The following is a 6,058-nucleotide window of genomic DNA, read 5'->3' on the forward strand; positions in this document are numbered from 1 at the left end:
GTTTTCAAATATTTGGCCCGTGGACAAAAGGCTTTCAGGTAAACAAGCTACTTACAAGGGTTCGGAGTTTTGCTCATGTAGAGTATGCTATTACAGCAGTTTACAAGGATTTTTTCAGAGGAATCACAGGCACTCTTACCTTCAAGGTGTTTTCCTAACCTCAACAATTACCACCTTCATCTCTTTGCCTTGTGGGCCACTCAGAAATAAGGCTCCTCCTTATATATGATTACATTCGAGACAAGTCTCTAAGAGAGAGACCATACCCAGGAGCTTAAATGCTACTGCTTGGAGAGATAACTTTATTTAAAAAAAAATCTCAAAAACTTAAAAGCAATTTCAGTATTGTTTAGGGTAAGTTCCACTCAACAGGAAGCCAGCCAGCCCTGGGAGAAGTAGGAGAAATCTTTATTCACCTGTGGACTAAAAACCAGGCTTGTGAGTTGAAGGGTGCAGCCTCTGCCCCCTACATTTTCTTACAGCTTTTTGCAGGTTAGGCAGCCAGGTTGTCATCCCCATCTCTGTGAACCATTTGAGAGTGGCCTCCGAGTCCCTTAATCATTAAAGGGAATTTAGTTAGGCATGTTTATAGGGACAGATAGTTACGTAGGTAGATAATAACGTACAAACACTTGGCAGGTAGCAATCAAATATATAGGCATTTGCAAATAACAACACAGCTTGGCTGGTAAAAGTGTTTTTCTCTTAGCAAACAAATGTTATCTGCAGCATGACCTTTGTGTGCTGGGACAAACTTCCTTTCAGGCAGTTTCTGGCAAGTGTTTGTTTTTCCCAGATAAGAAATAGGGACTGCTTTTTTTTTTTTTTTTTTTTTTTTTTTTTTTTTTTTTTTTTTTTTTTTTTAAACAAGCAAACAGAATTTCTAAGTAAAACTTTAGTTCACTTACAGCTTTTAAGCTAAAGTTTTTATTCAGCTCTCAAAGCGTACTGCTGGGTGCATGTCACTCCCTATGAGTATCATAAAGGAAATAGCAAAACAGAAAAATAACAGCCCACAATCTCTCCAATGTAATACAACTACGGTGAACTGGAAATCATTTTAGATTTATTTTATTTTATGTGTAGGAGTGTTCTGCCTGTATGCAAACATGCATTGTACTATTTGCATACCTGGTACCCATGGAGATCAGAAGACGACATCTGGATCCCCTGGAACTGGAGTTACAGATGGTTGAAGCCTTCATATGAGTGCTGGGAACTGAACTAGGGTCATCTGTAAGAGTAACCAGTGCTCTTAACTGTGGAACCATCTCTCCACCCCGATACACTGAATTTTTTTTTTAAGGTTTTACTATGTAATCTAGGTTGACCTGAAACTCAATTTCACCTTGATGTTGTCCCAATTCTGTTATAATCTTTCACATTTATTCAGAAACCAAGAATAAACCAAGTACTAATGGTTCTTTTTGTTTGTTTGTTTGTTTTGTTTTTGTTTTTCAGTAACTTAAGAGCACTCCTTGCCCTATGGATGCTACCTGACCATATAACTTTAAATCAGCACTCATCTCCCTCAGCTGTGGCCACTAGAAAATGAGTAGAATGACATTGCAGTCCCCTTTCCTCTAGGATGCTGTCTTAGTTAGGGTTTCTATTGCTGTGATGAAACACCGAGACGAAAAGCAAGTTGGGGAGGAAAGGGTTTATCTGCCTTACACTTCCACATTGGTGTTCATCACTGAAGGAAGGAAGCTCTTCTCCCCTGCATCAAGGCTGGACGAGGCATCCCACCATAGGGAATAGGTTCCAAAAAGCCAGCTCATGCACTAGGGGCAGATCCTGGTCCCACTGCTAAGGGCCCCCCAAACAGACGAAGCTACACAACTGTCACCCACATGCAGAGGGCCTAGGTCGTTCCCATGCAGGCTCCCTGGCTGTCGGTTTTGAGTCCGTAAGCTCCCACGAGCTCAGGTCAGCTGTCTCTGTGGGTTGGAACATTATTTTTATTGATTAGGAGGACCTCGCCCACTGTGGGTGGTGCAATCTCTGGGAAGATGGGCCTGGGCTGCGTAAAGAAGGTAACTGAGAGCTGGAGGGATGGCTCAAAGGAGAGACTCACAACTGAAAAGAAAGTTGGCTGGGCAAGCCAGTAAGCAGCATTGTTCTGTTAGTTCCTGCTTCAAGCTCCTGCCTTGAGTTAGTTCCTTTTTGTTCCCTTATGCATATAAGCTAAACTAAGCCCTTTCCTCCCCAAGTTGTTTTTGGTCACTATTTTATCACAACAACAGAGAAGTTCATTAGGGCAGCTGGAGATATAGCTCAGTTGTTGAACACTGGAGTAGCTTGAATGTAATTGTTCCCCAAAAGCTCATAGGGAGTGGCACTAATAGGTGTGGCTTTGTTGGAGGAGGTGTGTCACTGTGGAGGAGGGATTTGAGGATATATATATATATACACACACATATATACATACATATATATATGTATGCTCAAGCCACACCCAGTGTCTCAGACCACTTCCATTGCCTGCAAGTCAAGACGTAGGTCTCTTAGCTCCATCACCAGCACCATGCCTGCCTGCATGCCACCATGTTTCCCACCATGATGACAACAAACTAAACCTCTGAAACTGTAAGCCATGCAACTAAATATTTTCCTTTATAAGAGTTTCTGTGTGGCGCACACCTTTAATCCCAGCACTTGGGAGGCAGAGCCAGGCGGATCTCTGTGAGTTCGAGGCCAGCCTGGGCTACCAAGTGAGTTCCAGGAAAGGCGCAAAGCTATGCAGAGAAACCCTGTCTTGAAAACCCAAAAAAAAAAAAAAAAAAAAAAAAAAAAAGTTTCTGTGGCCGGGCCGTGGTGGTGCACGCCTTTCTGTGGCCATGGTGTCTCTTCACAGCAATAGAAACTGTAACTAAGACAAACACCAAGGTTCAATCCCCAGTAACAAATACCACCACTACCACCAATCCACTTCTGAGTGTCTGTGAGGACATTTCCATTTAGACCAAGAGAACTCTGACTTAATTAATGGGTAAAGCACTGGTAGATAATCATCAACCAGCAGTTTGTTTTATTAATTAACCATAACAATTAATTAATATTATAACTATTCTTTATAATAATTTTCACTTACTCATCTTAGTTTCTAAACAATGGAACCTATAGTCATATGTGGGGAAAAAGGACAATGATCCTGGGTCATCAAGATGGCTTCATAAGTAAGGGCATTTGATGCTAAGTCTGATGACCCGAGTGATGGCAGGAACCCATCGTGGAAGGAAAGACCAACTCTTTCAAGCTATCCTCTGACTTCCACACTTATGCTATGGCGTGCCTGCACCCCTTCATAAAATAAGTAAATATAAGCAAAGTTTTAAAAAGAGACAACGATCGTGTATATATAAAACCAAGGGAGATATTTTCATACTGATGTTTTGAGAAAAGCATGTAAGAATATGTTGGCACATGATCCTTGAAGTCATTTCTGTTTCCTCAGAAGACATTACTCATGGTCCTGCAGGAAATAGTGTTCGTAGCCCTGAGGTTCTAGAGCTATTGGCAAAAGGGCTCAACTAGTGACATCACGAGACTTCTACCCAAGAGTTTTGAAAGAACTCAAGGTGAAAGTGTAGAATCATGAACCATAATGGTTTACAATTACCCAGCGATAGCGATTAAAGTTTGGCTGGTGCCCAGACAAGCCCGAGTTCCTAAAGGGCCCCTGGCAAAGTGAGCCTCCAACTTCCACCGTGTTGCGAAAGCTGGTGGAGGCAATGCCAAAGGAAGTGTTCCTGGCTTGTGTGGCCAACACTGCGTATTAGAGGCTTCTGGGTTATGTTTCCCCAGGCATCCAGTCACTTTTCCTTCATGAGTTCCATGGGGGTCTCTCCATAGGGCTAGTCGAAGTTTGGATTTATAATAAGTTATACAGAAAAAAAAAAATCTGTGTTTAATTCTACCATGATCATAGAGGCATGAACTATTGTTACCTTTTACATTTTTTTTTTTTTAATGCAGGGCTCATGTTGTCCAGGCTGGCCTCATACTCACCACACACACACACACACACACACACACACACACACACACACACACACCAGCAAACACTTGTGCTGAGACATATAAGTACATATAAATACAAAAAATAAAATAATAAAAAGGAAGACTATGCCTCCCTTCACAGAGTTACTATGGAATTCTACCTTTCCCTCTGCCTAATATCCTCATTTAGGAGTTTAAGGTTGGCATGGTCCTACTGTTCTTCATTCAGGGACTGGAATCCTTCCTCCATGGCTGATTGTGATCATTATACTTCTCCTCTGCTCTTTGAGTCTTCAATCACAGGTTAACCACATACAGCAGCGCCTCCTCAGCTTTGCCTGTGGCGAACACTAAATGGCTGAGGAGAGGGAGCCCATGGCATAGGGACACATGTTGGAGTTGGCCAGAGTCTGGAGAGCAGCTGGAACATCTCTAAGCATTGGAGGAGGAGTAGCTTATTCAACTGCGGGGGGGGGGGGGGGGTCATGACTCCGTTGCAGAGGTTAGTAACCGAATGTGAGGGTCACAAAAATAGGATAGCAGTAAAGGCTTGCTGTATGTGCAATGGCCAAAGATGAATTCAAAGTCAAACTGGTAACGAACCTGAGATGTTTCAGGAAGCACTTGGCCGTGTTACAGATTTGTTCCACAATGACCCCTACTCCTCTGAAACCAGGAACCAAAATAAAGCTTGTCACAGCATTGCAACAATAACTAGTACACTGTGATTCTGCAACAAGCTGCTGTTTCTTATCTCTGTGATTCCAGCTGGTGATTAAGCTGGTGCTCCCAGTATTAAGTTCTGTTTGGTGGTTGGGTCTTAGGGCTCCTTTGGCCTTCAGAGAACAGTCCGTTGTGGTACCCATGGATGGTCTGCATTCCCCATATAGATGAACACCTTGGCTTTCACTATGTCCCTGAAATATAAGGCTGTCCCCCGGTTATAGAGTAGAATGGGCTCTCTGCTCGCCTTGCTTTGTCACCCAAGGGAGAGGAAAGGGGACAGAGTGGAAAGAACGTAAAATGTGGAGTCATCCCCCTGGCCTTTGCTGTCTGTTGAGTGTGTGGTTTTATGCGGGTGGCTGTGCCTCCTGAAGTCCTTATCTACAGAAAGGCACAATCTGGATAACAGTGACCCAGTGAGGTTCACCAAAGTTGCAGATGTAGCAATTGATTAGTACCTGCAAAGCGCTTCTTTATAGGAGTATCCCTTTTTGTCTTCCTCCCCTTCTCCTCCTTTCTTTTTTCTTTCTCTTCATCTTCTTTTTCTCCCCTCCTCCTCCCTTTATTATTTTTATTTTTGAGAAAGGGTCTCACTTTATATTCCTGCCTGGCCTGAAACTCTCTATGTAGACCAGGCTGGCCTCACACTCACAGAGGCTCACCTGCCTTGGTCTTCCGAGTGCTGGGATTTGTAGCGGTAACGCCCGCATTACCGATACCCGTTTACCATGTCTGAGCTAAGGGCTGCGGATTAAAAAATAGAGACAAGAGACAGCGGGTCATTCGTACGATTGGATGTCGAATGCCGTTTATTGAAAGAGGGAAGAAACCTTAAATACAGGCTTACAGCACAAATGGAGGAACCCTCGGAGGGCAGAAGTTCGCTATCAATGGTCTACATTCCAGACCCAATGTTCTACATTCTTGCATCTAAGTAGTTAACGCCCAAAATGCAGGATACACAAACAAGGAACTTCCCTTAAGCATTCAGAAGGGTGGATACCGGCAGGGAATCTGAATAGGGAGGACATCTGATCAAGGTCAGCAAGCAAGGCCGCAGCCACTCACAGTTGGGGCCAGGGCCCATGGCGCCCACAGGTCCCCCTTTTTATTAAATGAGCTTCTGTCTTAGGTTGCATAGGACCAGCAGACCACCTTACCCGTCATAGAGACACCTGCCCAGGCCACACAAGTGCTCTGTCTTAGGTTGATGGCCACCCCCCAAGCATTACCCGTCTTTGAATACTCATTATCATACAGACTCAACCACGTGAGCTGTAGAGTGACTGCTGCCAAAGATCTCAAAGTGGCACTGGGCTTGCAATCTGTGCGA

Source organism: Peromyscus leucopus, chromosome 23, assembly GCF_004664715.2.
Source record: "Peromyscus leucopus breed LL Stock chromosome 23, UCI_PerLeu_2.1, whole genome shotgun sequence".
Classification (NCBI taxonomy): Eukaryota; Metazoa; Chordata; class Mammalia; order Rodentia; family Cricetidae; genus Peromyscus; species Peromyscus leucopus.